The 22,394-nt window shown below is 47.1% G+C and overlaps 1 protein-coding gene across 1 annotated transcript in view; it reads left to right on the plus strand.

The window, feature by feature from the left end:
• Nucleotides 1-22,394, plus strand: part of ARFGEF1 (ARF guanine nucleotide exchange factor 1) — a 972,411-nt gene that overhangs the window by 843,664 nt on the left and 106,353 nt on the right. The window lies entirely within an intron of this gene.

Raw genomic sequence — 22,394 nt, forward strand, 5'->3', positions numbered from 1 at the left:
GTGAATGTTTTGTAAATGCATTAGAGCAGGAGTCCACGATTCTCATTAAAAATGTATTGTGAAGGTAACAACATTGCTCCCAAGCAAATGACAATACATTACAAACATGGGAATCATTCCACTATGATTGAATACAATTGTAAAATTGGCGAAAAAAACGCCAGCAATCCAGATGTAAGAGATTAGTCTGTCAAATTCTGCAGAGATCGTAATGAGATGGACACTCAGGGCGAACCTCATCGCTGCCAATTTGAAGTTCAGCATTCTAAGTGTAGCACTCGACACAATGTGTTCACAGACCATTGGTTGGACAATTGTAAACTCTACAAGCAGAGCGAGGTTTATGCTAATTCTAAGACCCAATGTTCTGCAGACTTTTTAGGTCTTGTCTGTTAGCTCATATTAAATTAAAAACTCATAAAAGGTCAGTGTATATCGAGGGAAGAGACGGTAAGGTGTCCAGATGTGCTTGGAATACCTAAACCAGTTGGAACTTTGCGTACAAGTTATTGCCTTGTCTAGACATTTCAGGCAGAAACAAGATTTCTGGCCCAGAGAAAGGATCAACCCGACTTTAATACAGACACTTTCTTAGATTGTGCACTCAAGGCTTTACATTCCCAGTTTATTTCGTCAAAGAGCGGTCTGAGTTGTACTTTGGTTTTATTTAATAGAGACAATTGGAATGACATTAATGAGGGTTTCCATTCATTAGAAGCCCACGGAACTCTAATCTGGCTTCTCATGGGCCATCTATTAAAACCCATGGCCAAAAAGTTTGTTTTGTCAGAAGGTAGCTGTTTCTGATTTGGGATTATGAAACAGATAAATAACACAAGAATAGGTGGTCAGTGATATCAGTCTATTCGTTGGCAAGTGGCAGGAGATTGTGGGCCTAACTCTAGTAACTGATACATTACTGCAGAGGGGGTGGTATAAAAAGATATGGCTACAGTCATGACTGTAACCCCAGACATTTAGTAAGTATCAGTGAGACTCAGGAGCATAATGTACATCCTCCAAAACAAAGGGCTTATTTTTCTTGATTGTGCCGTGTCCATTGCCGCCTTGCTATGCCATTGTGAGTCATTTTAGTTCGTTTTTATCTTGCATTTCATTACAGATCTTCACACTGTCAAAATCAATTCACTTTGTTTGTTTCTGAGGCATTAATAAGGAAACCAGAGTGAATAGTTCCACAATCCAGAGAATCTTTTCTACCATTTATGGCACCATGGAATTTCCCCTCTCTTTACAGCTTTAGCTTAATGGTTTGCAAATCAGTTCCATTTTGCTAGCTTTTAGGGAAGGTCTCCTTCCTGTTATTTGCCATCAAATATTACATTTGTTATTCAAGTAATACCTACAATTACTTGTTCCTTGCTAAATCGCTGGGAAAGCCCTGCAACAGCATACCCTTCACTATCTCAATTTGCCTGCTGCCTCGCTGCTCCTTTTTTGTGAGAAATAAAATGTATTGATGGGTGGGCCTCCATGTGATGGCAGCCAGCTCAGCAATTTGTTTGGTTTCACAAAAGCAAATACAGAAAGCTAGGTTTGTTTCTATAAAACAGTATACATGTTCCTGATGCATCTAGTTTTCTCCTTGAGAATCAGGGACATTGGTTTATTTTTCCTGCCATAGTATGCCATGCCACATAATAATGAATGACTTAAGGCTGGTCCTAAAAAGGGTGAGCCTTCTATTAGTCATTAGCCAGCGGCCCTTTGGTAGGTGGACCGCCATTTAAGGTGTCTGGCCATCGGAGCCTGCTGCAGAAACCTGGTGCTTCCTCCAGCTCTTAATGAGGTGGTGGAACCGCGGGCTTGGCGTAGCCTGAGCTCTGCCCATTCACAGCAGGCTCTTGGGGTGTAGAACTTCGAAAGAGCCTTTAGTGAGTTTTTTCTCAAATATGTAGGAATATGTTAGTCCTCATGGCATTTAGTTCTGTTCAACTCTTACTACCCTTCTTCCCTCCCTAATTACTAACAAGTTTAATCAAAACCCTCCTTCTCAGTTACTGAGAATGTTTACATGTTGATAATGCATTATATGTGACGTTCATATATTTTAGTCAGTCTTCAGCTATTGAAATATAACTAGTTTAGCTAGGTCATTGTGGAAATTTCCCAGTACTCCATGAATGGTTCTACGTTGAGAACTTGACTTATGTAATTATCTTCCTTTGACTACATACATTTTTGTAATGGCTACTTGGAGCCTAAACTTCTCGAGTGGACATATTTGTCCAGTTCTGTAGTATCACAGTTTTTAGTTCTACCAGCATGTTTTTTTCGGAGGTAATTGGTAGAATCTCGCTTTTTTCATATTTTAATCAGTATCCTTTATAAGGATGCTGAGGAATAGGCTACTTTTGAAACTCTCCCTCTGGAAATATTTTTTAATAATCTGTGAATCCCAGACAGTTTAAAATCAACATTTACTATGCTTTTGTTTTTACTGGGAAAAAAGTAATGATATTAAATATCTTCTGCCTATCTGTCATCAAATTTGTGACATTTTAAGGCTAAGGAATTGTTGTTCAGGAATGATAAATTAGGTTTTAATTTCGAGTTTTCAGCTAGGATATCAGGGATCTCACTATAGTTATGTCAATTGACCTATAAATACTGGGTTATGCAGAGAGTGGCATGCATCCTGGAGGGAAAGCACACACCTATGGACATCAAAATTTTATGTACTAGCCTTTTGTTCAGGGATGACCCTTTGCTCTATTTGGCTAATAAGTAGATTCCCCTTGTGGATCTATATCATGGGTAAATGACTTCCAGTCTATTTTGGAAGTCCTCCAAAGTGTGATGTATTGCTTTTTATTGACCACAAAGAATTTCATTGTAAAGTCTCGTAAATTGCCCAGCCAACTTGCTTGTGTACTTGACACCCTCGATCTATAGCATTAAAAAACATACACTGTCTGCAAATGTATACCCCTTGGTAGCCAGTCTATCATCTCTCAATTGCCTGTCTCATTATGTGGTGTATGCTAACTGAAAACGCACCACTCACATCTATAGCGGTTCCACCCCTGCAGGTAAATGAACATACAAGCCCTAAATCTAGTCTGGCCGAAGGGGGCGACAATTCTATCAATAATATTGTCGTACTCCTGAAGTCTCTCCTCAGTCCCTTAGAAACCCGTTTACTAAAGATCGAGGCCAGGCTATCTTCTATAGAAAAATCAACGGTCCAATTAGTAGATGCCCTCAAAGTGGGAAACAAGGCTGTTAGGGGAGGGCTAGACCCTAAGAATTCCAAGGGCCCATCAGTTCCAACAGGAAAGGATACTAGACAGCCGCCTAAAACGTCACTACGGGAGCCACTCACTGCCCATCCCACTATCCCACACCCTATCGAGGGAGTGCCCAAATCGATCCTTCTGGCCTCTAATACCCCAGCAATCCCAAGAGCCCAAGTCACGCCACAAAAACCCAGGCCGTTGAGTCTTCCCCCAGAGGCTGGCCCTTATGTGGTTATATTGGCTGGTATACCGGCGCTAAAACCCGAAACCAGCGAATCTACAACCTCTCTAAAGAATGAGGTGGCCAACTGGCTCTCCTTAAATCGACCCCTCCCCCAGGGAATAGTTAGCGAGGTGCTCATGGCAAGAAGAGTTCCATGGGTTGGTAATTCACGGAAAACAATCAATGGGGACTGTGTCGTGATTAACTTCAGGGACCCCAGGACTGTATCCCACATTTGCGGGTGGCCACATCACGATCAGGGGACTTCCATCCAACCCCTGCCCCTCTCATTCTTCTATCCACCTAGGACAAATTCGTTTGACGAGGAGGAATGGGAGACAGTCCCCAGGCAAGGTGGTACGGGAGGTTGGGAGAGAGGAGACTTCTATCGTCATATTGATAGACAGCCTGCTCAGTTCAATACATATAACAGGTTTAGCTCCCTAGATATGATTGACTGACATACCCTGAATAGGGGGGGGCCGGTCATGAACAACCCAGGGGTGGTCCGGAGAGCAACCCTAATTTTAGCTTCTCAAACAATCGTACTGATCGAACCTTAGAGATTCTGACACGTGCCGACGGGCGAATAGACCAGGAAGGCCAATGGCTATTAACCGGGTCCTCGCCCATCTGTAGGGACCTCCCAGGCACTGGTGGGGCCCAGGCTGGAATCATAATACCACTGCTCAGTCCTCAAGTTGAGAGGATTCTTGCTTGTCCCGCACCCAATCCAGGATCAATTCCTTTAAGGATTCTTTCCTGGAATGTATCCGGAACTGGAAACAAGCTGGATTGCCCAGATTGGAGCTCTTTTGTGGGAAGCAAAGATATTTGCCTGTTCCAAGAAACCTGGGCGCGTGAGGAACACACCCGCCCAGCCTTCGCGGTATTTTCTACACTTGCGAGATGGGGGGGCAAGGGGAGGCCATCTGGGGGCCTTGCAATTTGGGTGGCCACACACCTGGGCTGCAAGGCAGCATCCTACCCCACAGCCTCGGATGATATTCAATGCGTCATCCTAGAGTGGAGAAGTTCAAGCAAACTGGCACTGGTAAATGTCTACTCCAGGCCGGTGAATGTAACCAGGGAATCCGGCACCATCGAGGAACTTTCCGCCCTCCTGGGCAATCTCCCACATGGTGCCTCATTCCTGGTAGGAGGAGATCTAAATTCCCATTTCGAGCCCCTTCCAGGACTAGTAGATGGAATATCACTGGAGGAGGATGCGCTGTGGCAGTGCCCTCCATGGCGCCCCCCAGAGCCTGGACACCCCTGGCAGTTCAGATTACCACTTTAACCCTCAATCACGGTATTAGGGCCTGTAACGGACACGCCAAGTCTGACATCCCCCCAAAATGCACATTTAACAAAGTGGGTAGGGAGTCAAGACTGGATTACATTTTCGTTCAGTTGTCTTCTTGGTCGCATATCGAGGACTTCAGGGTAATACACAGGGAAGCTAGCGATCACAACGCGCTAGAACTAGAATATTTACTCCCGGGTACAGATATAGCAAATGGGGCTGCTCTAGAAGCACCTGATACGGGCCTATCTCTGTCAAACAACAAACGGAGAGTGAGGTGGGAAAAGCCAGTAGTGAACCCGGAAAAAATCGGGGGGTTGTGTGCCCGCGTCATTCCGATACTTGAAAGGGTGTCCGAATTAACGGAACACCCTAAAAATGGCGATATGCACACAAAACTTGGGTTGGCACACGAAGACCTTATTAAATCCCTGGCAGATGTTCTCTTTTCTTTGGGAGGGAAGGGGGGATCTAGGCCCCAACAACCCACTTGGTATAACGCCGCATGTCGGAATGCCAAATCAGACCTAATGACAAGCATCAAGGAAGGCCATAGTAGATTACTGATACAGGAAAGAAGAAATTAATACAAGCGGCTGATTATCCATGCTAAGGCCGAATGGGACTTTGATAGGTGGGAGAATCTGACTACCAAACTAGCTGTCAGGGACTCCCGGATGTTTTGGCGACTGGTGAATGTTGGGTCGGAGGATCCTCCTCCGGCGATCGAGCCAAATATTTCAGCTGAGGTCTGGCAAGACCATTTCCAGGCCTTGTATACAGACGGAGACAGGGCCCCGAATGAGGTATTCCCAACCATCGGAATTCAGCAGGAGGTGGACCAATTCTCAGAGGCCGAGGTGTGGGTGGCCATTCTAGGACTGGCCTCCGGTAAGGCGCCTGGACGGGCTCCCGGGTGATATTTTTAAACAGGAGCCGGACATCTGGGCCCCCTACCTGTTGACAATATTCAATGCCATCTTGAGGGGCATGGAGGTGCCCTGTACTTGGCTGGGAGCGGAGATTGTTCCTATTTTTAAGAAGGGATCGCCTCTGCTTCCAGCCAACTACTGGCCCATTAGCCTCATTGATGTCTCCCCAAAACTTTTTGGTAGGCTGATACTTGATCGCCTCCAAAATTGGATGGAGGAGTTTTCTATTCTCTCCCCATATCAGGCTGGTTTCCGAAGGAAGATCTCAACAACAGATCAGATCTTCCGACTCAATCTCTTGTTCTGGAAAACCGCCATAATCGAAGGAAGCAGCCTCTACACGGTTTTCGTGGATCTGCGTGCCGCCTTCGATTTGGTTCCAAGATCTAGACTTTGGACAGTGTTGGCGGAGATGGGCATTCCTTTGGACATCCTGAATATCCTGACAAGACTGCACCTAGATAACTATGCACGGGTCAGGTGTGGCAAAAACGGGAAGCTTTCAGGACGGTTCCCCGTTGACAGGGGGGTGAGGCAGGGCTGTGTGCTCGCACCCACTCTGTTCTGCCTCTCTGTTCTGCCTCTTTGTCAACGGGGTAGTCGACCATCTGACAAGGATAGCCAACACTGACGCTCCAAAACTTGGCGGCAGCAGGGTGCCCGCAATTATGTTTGCGGACGACACCCTGCTGCTGTCTAAATCGCCGATGGGGATCCAACGGGTCTTGGATGGGTTTGAAGCATTCTGTGCCGACCGGGGACTCGAGATCAACGCGATGAAAACTAAATCTATGATTCTCAGTCCCCCTTCCCTAACACGCCCCAACCCCACCATAGGCACACTGAGATTAGAGAGGGTTAGTACATTTGAATATTTAGGGGTTACCATCAACCAAAATCTGACCTGGGATACACATCGGATAAAGGCTAATACCAAACTAGCCCAGCTAACGGGTGGTATCTCAAGGATGGCGAATAGATCAACCCATAAACCCCTCGGCCCAGTGCTCCAAATTTATAAAATGCAGGCGCGGGGGGCAGTTACATATGGAGGAGAATTGTGGGAGCATATATCTACCCAAGATCTCACAATTACGGAGAATACATTTATCAGGCTGATGGTGGCTTTACCACCAAGTACTCCACTCCTGCCATTGAGACTAGACCTGGGCTTAAGATCCATCAGTGAAGAACTGGGGCTCAAACCTCTAACTTTTTGGCGCAGAATCTGGAGCACCCCTGAACTCTTGTGCTACAGGACGGTGCTGCGAGAGATTTTATCTCTAGTAAAATCTAAGAACATTCCCTGGCTGAAATATATCAAACACATATGTGAGAGCCTAGGATGGCCGGAACTGTGGCTGGATCCAGCCAACGCTTGTAACAGGGTATCCCATAAAACTTTATGGAAAGATTACTATGAATTCAAATTAACATCATTATTACAGAATTCTAGTATGGGGTCTATAACACAATTATTCATTTAAATCCAAGACTCCTACCAACGGGAACTTGTCCTAGACAATATTAGCCCTGTTATGACAAGGAAATTATTTTTACAGTGGAGGTATGGCACACTTCCTCTTAATGCATTTAGCTGTACTTGGTCCCATCCCCCACCTCTGACTTGTGTCCAGTATGTTCCCTTCAACAGGAAACTGATTTGCATGTCATCTTTTTCTGCAAGGCCTACCACAAACCAAGAAAGTACTGGCTTGTTCCCCTACTTAAAAATCTGGGGTTCAGACACTACCTGTCGGCCTACAGAATACTAAAAACGGATGTTTCACCTTCAATTGTCTTTGCGGTAGCAACATTTTTAACTGCGATGTGGTATATTCGTACACGCTGTATGCATAGATAAAGACTGGTACAGTTTTTAAAATAATTTTACAAAATGAACTCGGATTTATTTAATTGATATTTAATCCACGATCTACGATAGGTAAACCTATGTTATTCTCTGTTTCGTCCGTTGGGACGGGAATTGTAAAGTTACTTTTTTAGACATTGTTGTTAGGATTGTAATAACCTTTTGTACTATTGTGTCGCTACCTTTTATGATCTAATCGATCGAAATAAAGGAGCAATGAATGATGCTTCCTTTTTGTGAGAAACTTAGGAGAGGGATTTGTCTGGAGAATAGGGAGCTGAAGATTCTGTGTACCAAGTCTTATTTTTTCTGTTAATTGCATGGAATCTAGAGACCCATAGAAGCCAGCAGGACACCCTAAATGCAGACACACAGATGCCACTTATTTACATCTGACATGGTATTGCCCACATTTGGTTGAATATTGTAGGCAGGTGGCATATCAATTCCAAATAGGCTTACAGATTGCATTATTATGGATGTTTTTAGTTTGTCTATTGAGAGTGGGATTGATCTGCATTAAAAATAGGATGCAAAAAGAAATGTATCTGATGGAGACTTCTAGCCACGGATTCCTTACCATTGAATTTCTCAGGCGTTAGACTTGATCTGGAATCTGGAAGATTTTTTGTGAGCCGTACCCCCACTCGCCTGTAGGTGGCATCGTTCGGTTCCACGTGCGTCGTCGTCTGAAGAAGTCATCAAAGAGGTCTTTGACCACACCGTTAAGCAATGTCCAGTTTACAGAGTTGAAATGTTTTCTTACGTTTAATGAAATAAGACGTCATTTGCAAGCACATTGTACATAAGAGCACCTGTAACGCGAAGGTTACTGTCAACGAACTACGGCTTTAGGTGGCCGATGTGTGACTGCATATGTGTTACATGCGCCTCTTTGTCCATTACAGACACCCACGAGTTGCAGCCGGCCCTAAGGGTTGTAGGCTATGCTATATGTACTGCAATGAGAAATATTAATAAACGTCTTACCAAAAAAAAAAAAATCAAAAAAAAAATCAGAGAGGTCTTTGACTTGTCCTCGACTGATGAGATGAGGGAGCTTCGATATTCAAGGCCTGGTTCCATCGTAGAGCCTGGGCCGACTCCACGGCTCCCTGACTTTTTGAGTGGTGGAGCAAGCCCTGCCCAACTAAAGGAGTTTTATGAGGCCATACGCCTAATATTTGGGTGACCCGATCTCACCAATGATTCTTCTGACCCCGGGGGCGGAGGTCAGAAGGGGCCCCATTGGGTTCTGTGCTGGCGGCCCTGGCTCCAGTTGGGCCCGAATGATCCGTTGCCCAATCGGGACTGGTGCCGGTAGTACCATCTCACCCTTCCCCGATGCTGGTCCTGATGCCGCCGCTACTAGCGCCACCGGCGCCATTTCCTTTCTGATCCTCTATCCCGACCGGAGCTGAATGGGTGTTGCCCAACGCTGTAATCGGTGCCGACAGGAGCCTTGCCTCCTAGATCAGAGCCTGAACCCTTTTTCCTTAGGTTAGGACTCTGGAAGGGAGGGGTCCCTGGACCCTGAGGACTACCAGCTATATGAAGAAAACTGTAACATGTACTGGTGTGAGTAATCGGGTGAAGCCAGCAGACTGGATACTTCTCTAGATGCTGGTATGCTTTCTCCCCCTACAGTGGCTGCGAAGGAGGAAGCTTCTTATGCAATGGTGGTGCGGCGAGGAACTGTGGTCCTTGACCTTCAATTGCCCTCAGGAGCAGTCAAGACTACGGTCTTGACAGAGGTGCTGCAACTGGGAGCCTTCCCATCATAACCACTACTCCCATTCAATGATGCCTTCACTCACATTCTTTTGGACTCCTATGAATAGGATGATTGCCTGCTGCTATCACTGCACGCCAGGGGACCCAAAGTTCCTCATCCAACACCCTACCCCTGAGAACTTTGTAGTCCAAGCCTCAACATCCGAAGGCGCATTCCGTCCCGCTCCCCTGTATAGGGAATCCAAGAAGTTGGACTCTTTGGGGAAGAAGATATTTTCTTACGCCAGTCTGGCATTGCGGTCCATGAACACTGCATGCTTTTTGAGCAGTCATCCCCACTCTCTGTGGGACACGGTTGTGTAGGTGCTACCAACATTACCGGAGAAGGCCCAGGCCATATTCTCTCAGGCTGTTGCAGATGGGAGAGATGCAGCGAAGTTCACTGTCAGTTGTGAACTTGACACAACCGACTCTGTGGGCAGAGCGGTTCCATAGACAGTGGCCTTGAGGGGCCTCGCCTGGTTGAGAATAACTGGCTCTTTGGGGGATGTTCAATCCTCTTTTATAGACATACCCTTTGATGGCACCCGTCTCTTCAGAGACAATACGGATTTAATGAAGGAGCGCCTCAAGGACAGGCAGTCTACAGGCAGGTCTTTCTATGGCCCCATGTCACCCTGAATTCGCCTTTCGCTGCTTTTGTATTTACAAAAGTGGCTTGCAGCCACTCAAGGTACCTTCCAGCCACCGAGGTGCGTATGCTCCCCAGCATCTGCGTGGCTGAGGATACTGTACCCACAGACCTCGTGGGTCAGGTAGCCAACAGTCTGGTCATTCCACAACCCCTCGACAGCGGCAGCCTCCAAACCCTGCTAATCTGCTCCATTACCAGCATTCACATTCAGTTGGCGGCAGGATTCGTCATCACCTGCCCAACGGGCAGTCCATAACATCGAGCAGGTGGGGTTTGCAAATCTTCCTAAGGGGCTACTCCCTCCCCTTTGTGACAACCGCTTCCCCCAAGCCAACATCTCATGTCTGGCTTACGAAGGATCATCTATCCCTTCCCCGCAAGGAAGTCACAGCACTCTGGACCAAGGGAGCCATAGACAGTGTGTCTCTGTCGGAAGTAGGCTGTGGTTGCTATTTTCCCTACTTTCTGGTCCCCAAAAAGGATGGAGGCCTTCATCCTATCATAGACCTGTGGGCCCTCAACTACTTCTTCAAGAAGGAGAAATTCAAAATGCTCACATTAGCTCAGGTCTGCCCTGGATCCAGGAGACCGGATGGTAGAGCTGGATTTGCAGGACGCCTATTTCCACATTCCCAACCTGGCTGCCCATTGACGTTACCTGCGGTTCACGTTATGCCACAAACTTTTTCAGTCCACCGTGCTCCCCTTTGGCCTTACCAGCGAACCAAGGTGATGGTGGTGGTTGCAGCTCATCTGCTCCCCTATCTCAACGACTAGCTGTAGATGGCGGGCTCGCCCCAGGATGTCGTCTCCCACCTCCAGACTATGGCGAACCTCCTGCACTCTCTGGTGTTCACCATCATCATGCCAAAGTCATAGCTGACTCCCTCTGAGACGCTTCCTTTCATTGAAGCTGTTCTGGACACATTGCAGTTTCGGGTTTATCCTCCAGAGCGAGGAGTCAGGGATATTCAGGCTATGATACCGATGTTCCAGCCTCCATCCTGGATTTCGTGAGGCAGGTCCTGAGGCTGTTGGGACTCATGGCCTTCTGCATCTTGCTGGTAACTCATGCCCTATGGCATATGTTGACTCTGCAGTGGGACCTGAAGTTCCAAAGGGCACAGCATATGGGGAACCTCTCCGACATTGTCCAGATCTCGAAGGGAACTGCACAAGATTAGCAGTAGTGGCTCACAAACTGTGATTTGATCAGAGGGAGACCCCTCTCCCTTCCATAACAAGATCTTACAGTAGGGACAAATGCATCGCTTCTGGGATGAGGCAACCACCTGGAAGAGGTGGAGATCAGAGGACTCTGGTCTCCGGCGGAATCCAGACTCTACATCAACTTGCTGGAGCTCCGTGCAATCAGGCTGGCATTGAAAGCCTTTCTACACTCCATGAAGGGAAGGCTAGTGCAGGTGTTCACAGAGCACCACCACCTTGTGGTACTGCAGCAAACGGTGAGGTGGGGTCGTGAACCCTTTGACAAGAGGCCCCGTGTCTCTTGACATTGCTGGAACAGCAGGGCATATCCCTTGTGGTTCGACACCTCACGGGCTCTCTGAACGCCAGAGTAGATGAACTCAGCCGCCAATACCTTACAGATCACAAATGGCATCTCCACCTGGAGGTTGCGCAAGGTCTCTTTCAACAGTGGGGATATCTTTGGTTAGCTCTGTTCACCTCTGCCGAGAATGCGCAATGTCAGCAGTTTTGCACGTTGGAGTTTCCAATGCGGCTCTCGCTCTGAGACGCTCTTCGTCTCCAGTGGAGCACAGACCTCCTATACGCCTTTCCGCCCATACCACTCCTGCCAAGAGTTCACAAGAGGATCAAGAATAGGGGGGGCATAGTTAAGATGGCGGTATCGGACGCTCGCTGAAAGAGTTCCGCTTCCACCCCTCTGAAAATCCTACTTAATTCACATCAAGGCGGTGCTGGTTGCTGTCATTCTTCCTCACTCATGTTTTACGTTCAGGCGGACTGACATCGGAGGCACCCGGGAGTTACGGACCGGCGGGTGCAAAGACAGATGGGCAGTGGCTTACTGTGGTCTGCATCACGTCCGTGAGAGAGCTCGGGAGGAGGGGGAGGTGCAGGGACGGTCGGGCTTCGGAGGACCAACAAGACCTTTGTAGTGAGGGCTGGGCCTTGTTACTCACATTGCTATATTAGCATAGGCTTATTAGAAGTTTAAACCCCATTTTACCTTTTTTGCTGCTTTTGCACACGACACTGCATATAACTGTTGTTGTAAGTTAGGCTGCGTGAAATGCTTCACATGAGATTGGCTTGTTGTTAGCATCCCTAGACTTACATCGTGACTCTAGTCTGCACACTGAGTGCTAAAGCCTCCAAGGTTATCATAACAAGGTAGATGTTGTTTGGGCTGATCGGCTCACGTTTTAGCCATAACATACATGCAGCTGCAGCAAACGTGATTCTGGTGCCTTTAATAATGCACTGTAAGCATGATTTCAGACACTTGGAAGAAGCCCGTTTTTCCAGAGAGACAGAGCTTTTGCAGATCCTGATGTGATTCACACCTGCTGATCTTGGAGGTATAGGGTCCCCCAAACAAGACTAAGAGACCTTCTATATTTTATAAAACATAGGTCCTAGGTAGGGAGGGTGCTATAAGAACTTTTTTCACCATCATTGTAATATGATTTCTCCTTTTGTGTTTCATGGAATTGTAACAATGCTGATCATATTATTCCTAATCATATGCCTGCTTATGTTAGCAAAGATACTACATCTTATAGCATGTCGTTAAAATAAATATTTTAACCTTTCCTGTGTCTCTTTTTAGGGCTCGGGCCTAAGCCACCACGAAGTGGAGGCGGAGCTTCCGAGCTCTTATGTGTTAAAAAAAAAAATGCAGAAAGGGGTCCGGCTGGCACATTCCGTAGTTTTTAATGGCATCTGCCTAGTGATTCGTCTTCGCTGTGCTGTGTATTTAGTAGCGTTGACGTGATAGGCTATAAGTAATTTACGCGTGCCCGATGTGGCATATTCTGTGCGAGAACGAGCACGGCAGAGTGATTAATCTTAATTACGAGCTGTCAGAGTGCCCGTGTAATGCAATCCAGATGGTGCGAGCGCGTTCACCATTGCATTGCATGTATCATGCGCGCGTTTAACATTTACCTTTCGTGCACGGCAGTCCATTCATTTTAATTAGGAGCTGTCAGAGTGCCGCGTTCACGGCGGAGATAATGGAAAGAATTTTCTGGGTATTGCCAAATCTTTGCTGAAATGGCTCACAATTCTCCAAAAAGCGGCAGGTTCTAGGCTAGCAATGACACTGCATAATTACAGGCCAGTGATGACACTTCATATCTTCAGGCTAGTGAAGCCAATGCACATCTACAGGCTAGCGATGACAGTGCATATCTACAGGCTAGCGATGACAGAGCATATCTACAGGCTAGCGATGACAGAGCATATCTACAGGCTAGCGATGACAGTGCATTTCTACAGGCTAGCGATGATAATGCATATCTACAGGCTAGCGACGAAAGCGCATATCTACAGGATAGCAATGACAGTGCATATCTACAGGCTAGCGATGACAGTGCATATCTACAGGCTAGCGATGACAGTGCATATCTACAGGCTAGCGATGACAGAGCATATCTACAGGCTAGCGATGACAGTGCATATCTACAGGCTAGTGAAGCCAATGCATATCTACAGGCTAGCGATGACAGTGCATATCTACAGGCTAGCGATGACCATGCATATCTACAGGCTAGCGATGACAGAGCATATCTACAGGCTAGCGATGACAGTGCATATCTACAGGCTTTTGAAGCCAATGCATATCTACAGGCTAGCGATGACAGTGCATATCTACAGGCTAGCGATGACAATGCATATCTACAGGCTAGCGATGACAGTGCATATCTACAGGCTAGTGAAGCCAATGCATATCTACAGGCTAGTGATGACAGTGCATATCTACAGGCTAGCGATGACAGAGCATATCTACAGGCTAGCGATGACAGTGCATATCTACAGGCTAGTGAAGCCAATGCATATCTACAGGCTAGCGATGACAGTGCATATCTACAGGCTAGCGATGACAGAGCATATCTACAGGCTAGCGATGACAGTGCATATCTACAGGCTAGCGATGATAATGCATATCTACAGGCTAGCGACGACAGCGCATATCTACAGGATAGCAATGACAGAGCATATCTACAGGCTAGCGATGACAGTGCATATCTACAGGCTAGCGATGATAATGTATATCTACAGGCTAGCGATGACAGCGCATATCTACAGGCTAGTGAAGCCAATGCATATCTACAGGCTAGCGATGACAGTGCATATCTACAGGCTAGCGATGACAGAGCATATCTACAGGCTAGCGATGACAGTGCATATCTACAGGCTAGCGATGATAATGTATATCTACAGGCTAGCGATGACAGCGCATATCTACAGGATAGCAATGACAGCGCATATCTACAGGCTAGTGAAGCCAATGCATATCTACAGGATAGCGATGACAGTGCATATCTACAGGCTAGTGAAGCCAATGCATATCTACAGGCTAGCGATGACAGTGCATATCTACAGGCTAGCGATGACAGAGCATATCTACAGGCTAGCGATGACAGTGCATATCTACAGGCTAGCGATGATAATGCATATCTACAGGCTAGCGACGACAGCGCATATCTACAGGATAGCAATGACAGCGCATATCTACAGGCTAGCGATGACAGTGCATATCTACAGGCTAGCGATGACGGTGCATATCTACAGGCTAGTGAAGCCAATGCATATCTACAGGCTAGCGATGACAGTGCATATCTACAGGCTAGCGATGACAGTGCATACACTCACAAGGAGACCACAGGCAGCTGAGTTGCAATCTTCTCCCACTCACAAGAACGACATCACAGGCAGCAACAGTGCAAGCTTCTTACACTCACAAGGAGACCACAGGCAGCAGAGGTGCAAGCTTCTCACACTCACAAGAAGGACATCACAGGCAAGTGGTGCAATATTCTCACACTCACAAGGAGATCACTGGCAGTACACACCACATGAACACACTCCATAACACATAGCAACAATACATTGGCATTTACAATGCCATTAGCTCAAACTCAAATAAATCCGAGCCCGATTGCATTTCTAATGCTTGTTTACTCCTGTTGTGGACTGGTATCCCACCATTCCTGAGTATAACCTAAGTTGCATGTTCTGGGTTGTCTAATCATTGGTTCCTTTGCTGTAGGACGAAGAGCTAATGTGACACTGATGCTAGCTAGTTAGGGTTTCTAGGCACTAAGGTGAGTTTTTGGTACACCACAATTCACTGAGGTCCTGGGTCTCTGTGCACAATTCTTTGTAGGAGCAGAATCCCTGCGACACCTTGTGGTGGGTGCTATTAAAGGTTGCTTATAACCCTTTCTGCCTTACTGCAGTCTTAGTTTGAATCACTGATAGTGTTCAGACTCCCAGTGAAGTAGTAAAAGGCTACAATAAGCCTATGTTAAACGAAATAATACATTACTGTCTGTGTTAAGTTTCCAGTTGATGCAGTGAATGGAAACTAACACAGACAGTAACCTATTCTGAAAACTATCAGTCCCCTGGATGCTGCTGCACACCTCCTAGTTTCCTGTATTGCTGTATAGTCAAAAGTTACTGTCCAATATCAGTCGGCATAACCAAGTCTTTACTCAGATCGCCTACATTTACACCACGGTGTCAAGACTGGGATCAATCCACATTTCTACAGCACCGTAACTTTCCAGTCACTCATCAAGCCTTGAAAAAGTCCATAGGACGAAACGTGTTGGCTGCTGGATGTTTGCTGGTAAATGCGTATTTGAAAGGAATGATTTTTAGACTCACTGGTGATTTGCATTAAATGACAGAAAAGATCATACAAATATGGACTTTTCTGTTATCACGTTTTGAGATAACTGCAGCACTGCTCTTTTGTGTGCTCAATAACATCCATTACACCTGCTACAAAATACAGTGTTTGAATTAGCCCCACAGACTTTACTCACAATCCACACTCTATATTCTCCTGAGCGCTTTATTCTAAGGCAAAAGTTATTTAAGTGGAGCAAATTAAGCATCCACCTTAGATTTCAGACAATATTAGGATCTCCTCATGATTCACAGCACAGTTAAAAAAAAACAGAAACAAATTTCCATTTATCACTTATGGAGCATGTTAAAAGATGTCTGCTTTTGTTTAGTGTCTTGCAGGTTAGCTTAACTGAATTCAGTGTTTTCAATGAAAGGTTCCTGTAGCTATTGAAAGAGTTGTTCAATTCATGAGTCATAACATTGGGTTTGAATCTGCTGTATAGTCCTGGGTGATAACTTGTAAATTTAATTTGTGGCATAACTATTGCCGTGGATTCATTCTTAGCCAAAGCCCTTGCCACCGAATGGCTCAAGTATAGCTCTGGTGCAGTTGATCCTGATCCAGCGCCCCTAAGAAAAAACTGTCTCACCAACGCTACCCAACTCCACAATACTCACCATTAATCTTAAATCACTCACAAGGCCCATAATCCAACGAGACAATTTTTGGGCGACTGAATCATGTGACCTAATTAAACAGAACTATTCACAAACTATTTACAGTTTTATATACAACTGCAGTTTATCATTTCTTACCATGGTTTTAAACATATATCATTTTAATTAAGTCACTTAGGTAAATGGATCAGCTGATGGTAACTAGACCATGAATAAACAAGACCAGCTTGTTGTTTCAAAAATCTAATTTTATTAACCTTTTTATTCAAGAAAGAGCATTCTTTATGAATCTTTATTTCATTAGCAAAAATGCAAGTTGAGAAAGCATATTAGACCAACACTTGAAAGGCAAATCAGTTAGCATGAATTAAAGAAAATAACAGTTTCCATTCCCTAAATTCTATTTCCCTGTCTAAATCTCGCATCACCTAAAGAAAGTCATTTAAGCCCTAATATCCTTATGTGCGCCCAAGAGTCCAACAGCACGTCACGCCCTTCAGGAATCGGAAAGCGAGAAGCGCCCTCCTGTCCATGGGGCCATGTTTTATACCTTTTCTGCCTAGCTAATCTCACTAAAAAGTATATTTTTCTCTGCCATCCAGTGTCCTCATTGGCTGACTGATGTCAGCTCATATGGTGTCATCACCTTTCTCCAAGCCTAGATCGGGCTTTTCTTAGAGTCCATTGTCTCTTATTCTCAAGTCACGCAGCTTCCTTAAAATGATACTTTCATTCGAGCCACAGTACATGACTTCCTTGGCTTCCTGTCCTTGAATCTGTCTCTCCAAGAGCACGTAAAACAATTTTCATTTGAGCTTGCAAATATTTTTCAACGTGGTAAAAGTTTCCAAGCAGGGCTCTTGCTCTCTCTGGACAGGACTTGATAACGCCATCTTTTCAATGTATCCTCTAGGCCTCACTCGAAAACTATTATTCAAGCAAACACAAGACGTCAATTAATTAGAGAATTGAGACCCATTCTGTTACCCACCCCCTTTGCTAATTATTAACCCATTAATTTATGTTACCTAGCTGTGCACACAAAGCTGCATTACATATCAACCTTCTTCTTTTAGGCTGCAGGATTCTCCACAAACTTATGCCACATAAAAGACGTAAAGACATAACTTAAGCCCACAAAATAAGCACATACCATTAATTTAACAGCCGCATTTAATACTGATAAAGACAATAGACAAGGTTAGTTTATTATTTTATACGCACTTGCTTTTGCAACAAAGAGCACATAAGTTAGTCCTTCGTGTTGTGTAAATGCATTTTTAAAACTATGTTGGTTAATAATTCATCACAAATCAGTTAATACGGTTATATTATTATGGAAGTTTAACTTTGCGAGTCAGAACAAAATATAATTCTGAATCTCGCTCCATCAACTCCCTCATCTGGTGATTTCAAAATCACCAAACTACACCCAAAATTTTTAGCAAAAATTTTAACCCTTGAACATGTTTTGCACAATCACAGTATTAGTGTTTCTAAACTTTCGATTCTGCTGTCTGTTTGTAACTCTCAGATTGTGATCTACGAAACTCTTCTAATTCTATCTCTTTCTCCTGTTCTTTTCTGAGCTTGTAAATCCTCTGCTTTTCCCTAAGATACTTTTTTCTCTTGTGTAACATGCAACAAATTTTTAGCAAAAATATCACAAAAACTATAGCTAATAAAGGACACAATATTTTGCCTAAAATTGAACTACCAATCTCTTGAAACCAGGTTTTGATTGCTGCAAATCTCTTGCTCAAATGTTCTGAAAAATCTTCATCTTCTAAAGGTACAATTTCTTAATGTAATTCTGTAGTATTTTTAATATACATCTCTATATTCTGGCTTTTATCTGGGATATATGTACAGCAATGCTGGACATGTAAAATTCCACAAACTCCTCCCTCTTTAGCTAAAAGAATGTCAAGAGCAAGACGGTTCTGTATAACCATCGATCTCATGGAAATAAGTTCAGTATTGACTAATTGTAATCCACTAGCACTATCAGTAGACAATCTGTCAACAATTGTAGACATTTTTCTGATTTTAACTGCATTCAGGGTTATACCCACAAAAGGTATTACTGCACCAAAAATATCTCCCAAAATTTCTGTAAAACTTTCTCTTCTGAATCTAGTCAGATGATTGCTAATTTCAAATGAACCCTTTGCATTTCTATCTACATGAAAAATCTTTAGAAAAACGAATCCGATATAGCAAGTGCCATATCAGTGATCGGGGAGAATATAATAGGCCCTATTTCCACACACAAAATAAATTCCAGGAAAAATTGGGTCTTTGCCACCTTTAAATCCCCATCCACCCAAGATTTGATAAGTGTCTTCACATTGACTCGCACCAACAAAATAATTATCAAATTGAGTATTAGCTCTCCTAATACAAAGCTTGCCACTAACAGGTTTATCTATGTGAATAGCAACATTTTCATTTCTACCATTTAGCTTTTCCTCCTCAATTTGCCAAAACTTTGATTTGGTTTGTTTCAGCATTTCATTTCTTTTATAAATCGCTCTTCTTTCGGGGGCGTTGCTAAGCACGCAATGGCGGAGGTCGCACTAGGGTAGAGCTCCGTGTTAAGGAATTGCAGGCGGACCCTCCCAGAGCAATTTTCGGCATTCTCACCGACTTTGATTTCGGAGACCCGGCGCGGTCCGCACCGGCCTTTCCTACAGCCCTCCTACGGGACCTGCTGCTTCCTGCCCGGCGGAAGGGTCAAGAGAGGACGCGGATTGGGCCCGATACCCAGGCCTCAACCTGCGACTCGCACCCCAACAGGCGCGGCCGCGCTGTCAGCTGGCACTGTACCACGGGAGCCCTCCGACTGCCCTGAACCCCTCTCCACATCACTACTGATCACCAGCGAGGGGCCCGACTCGGGTGGAAGGCGGGCGCCTGGCCCCAGTCCCGCGGCTGCCGCGCTGCTGTTGGCCCGGGTTGGAGGCGCGCCTGCTTGGCTTCCGGACGACGCGCCTGAGGACGACGCGGCTCCTGTGTCATCACTGGCGACACACCGATGGGGTGGCGGGACCGGCTGGCGGGCCCCCCCTCTGAGCCTTGCCGAGAGACCGGGCCCACCCGGTAAGACCCCTCCGCACTTACCCGTGCTGCCACAGCGGATACTGCAGAGAACCTGCGACGGGCACTGGGGCCGCACACGAAGGAACCGCCGGACACCTGCTGGTGCTACTAGCATATTGCGAGCCCCCCGCCCTGATTGCGGCGCCGCTGCCCGAACCAGCGAACTGACCGGCGCACACCCACGCTTGGCGGCCGGGCCGCTCCTTGTGCCGCAGGCCTACGACAGCCCGCTCTGCGCCAGACTCTTTTGTAGACTACTTGCGGGGCTGGCTGCCACCCGACCGGCGGAACGCGACGCGTGAGGCCGCGGATTGGGCCTGGCGCCTGGGCCTCCAGGTGCGGCCTGCAGATGAGCTTGCTCTGCCTCCCTACCTTCTCAGACATGGACCCAGTGAACACGCACACCGCCCTGGCCCTGGATCCTCGCCGTGCCTCGATCAGCGCAGAGACCCTGCTTCGGAGGGAGGCGAGGCCCTGCTTGACAGTACTCGCCCGTCGCACCGGCAGCGTGTGCTACCATTCCGTCCTGCCCAACGGCCTGGGGCGCACGAAGTGGGAGGCGCCGGCTGGCCGCCCGCGTGGGACCTGGAACTACCGTGGGCCGAGCTACACATCGCGGCTATTGCCTAGGTCGCGCACTAGATGAAGTGTTCCCCTTCTGCTGCACAGTCTGAACTGTTCGCCGGGTGACCCCACACATGTCAGGAGGGGCGCGAACCCGCACTGGGACTGGAGGTGCTCCGCCGAAGGGTAAAACAGACAAATCACAGGGCAAGAGGGCCGCCGATCAAGTGGCCACGAGACTAGACAGCGTATTAGCAGCCATGGAGCGCATGGAACAGTTGCTCCAACTCACCAGGACCTCACTGGAGTCCAAAATAGACAGTGTTGCCATCGATCTCACCCACCTGCGAGAAGACCATAGGAAGCTAACCGATCGGACCAAGACGCTGGAGGGAGCAGTGAAGGAACTCGGACCCAAAGTCACTCAGACGGATAAGCAGGTGCAGGACCTCCTGAACAGAGTGGAATTCCTGGAAGACCGTGCTGAGGACGCGGAAGGGAGGGCGAGACGCAATAACATCAGGCTCGTGGGGGTCCCGAAAAAATGGGAAGGAAGTTAACCTGCCCAACGTGTGGAAGACTGGCTCAGAAACTTACTGCCCGAGGGTACGCTATCGCCACACTTTGTAGTGGAGAGGGCGCACCGAGTTCCAACGAGACCCCACACCACAGGCACTAACCCGAGGCCGCTCCTCTTCCGGATATTGAACTATAGAGACAGAGACACGGTGCTACGGGAAACCAGAAGAACTCGGAGAAATTCGTATAGACAATGCTTCAATAATGTTTTTCCCGGACTACACTGTCCAAGTACAACGTCAAAGACACGATTTCTTAGAGGCAAAACGACGTCTCCGCACTGCTGGCCTGAAATATTCTCTCCTCTTTCCTGCAAAACTGAGAGTGGTGGCACGGGACAAAACCTACTTTTTTAACACCCCAGCGGAGGTCGGTGAGTGGCTAGACGGCGGCACGGACATGGCGCCCAGACAGGCACAGGGGAATGAGGCGAGGCCGCGCTCACGCGGGCCGCGCCGCCGCCGCAGAAACAGAGGCCAACAGACCCGCCACCCGGAGGAAATGTCACGGCACTCCCCGCCTGCGGACCAAATGATCCAAGAGCAGCGAGATGCACTCCGGAGAGTCTCCCAATTGAGCAATTCGCCGTCATCGGAAGCCGTACCGGAAGACGGCCCACAGACATTCCCCAGCGATGATGACGCCATTTACGGGCTGCCGGACTCCCAGGTGTCCGTGGAACTGCCGGACGTCACGCCGCAGACGGCGGACATGCTTCACTGAAGACAACTGGCCACCGTGAACGGACCCCGTCGGAGTGAAGGAGATGGGGCCGGGGGCGGGAAGGCCGCTAGACACCTCGGATGCTGGTTGTCATGCAGAGCGACTCCCACTGCTCTGGCGGTGGATGGAGTGACCTTCCCACAGTCGGTATTCCTCCCAGACAAGTAGACACTGAGAAGGTAAGATGATGGTGGAAACTACTACACCTTTTTTTTTTTCCCGCCTCTCCTCCACGTTCGCTGTCCCTCCCATCCTGAGACTTGCCTCTACCGAGGAGTTGGGGACTGAGAACTATTTGTACTCCCCCTGCACTATTGGCCAAGCGGGAGACTACACAGCGCGGGGCGGCAATGGTTCCCCGAATAAAGACTTTGAATGCACGCCGCAATTGGCATAGGGCCCAGGGAAGGGCCATTGCTTCTCTTCCCCTTCTTTGCCTGTATAAACCGCCGATTCTGTGATTGGCACATGACACCCCCTAGACTTGATTACTGAACTTTTGCCTCTTTGGTGTGTTTGGACGGCGACATGTTCCGTAGCCGACCTTATGGTATTTGTTACTGTTTTGCATTGTTTGACCATTCTGCATCTTCCCTTACCCTTGCCCTCGGCAGATTACCCACCCTTTATGAACAAGTGCCTGTGTTTGGATTGAGCGAGGGGGGAGGGCTGGGGGGCCTGGGGAGACTCCCACCAGAGGGGCGGGAGACGGATGGGGCGGGCGCTCCTTGCCAACACTGTAAATATGGCTGAAATCAGGATATGCACTTGGAATGTCAGGGGCATGCACACACCATCAAGACGTTACCAAATCTATTCCTACTTGAAACGTCACAAATTTCACGTAGCATTACTGCAGGAAACGCACTTGAA

The sequence above is a fragment of the Lissotriton helveticus genome, chromosome 4_1 (genome assembly GCF_964261635.1).
Source record: "Lissotriton helveticus chromosome 4_1, aLisHel1.1, whole genome shotgun sequence".
Lineage (NCBI taxonomy): Eukaryota > Metazoa > Chordata > Amphibia > Caudata > Salamandridae > Lissotriton > Lissotriton helveticus.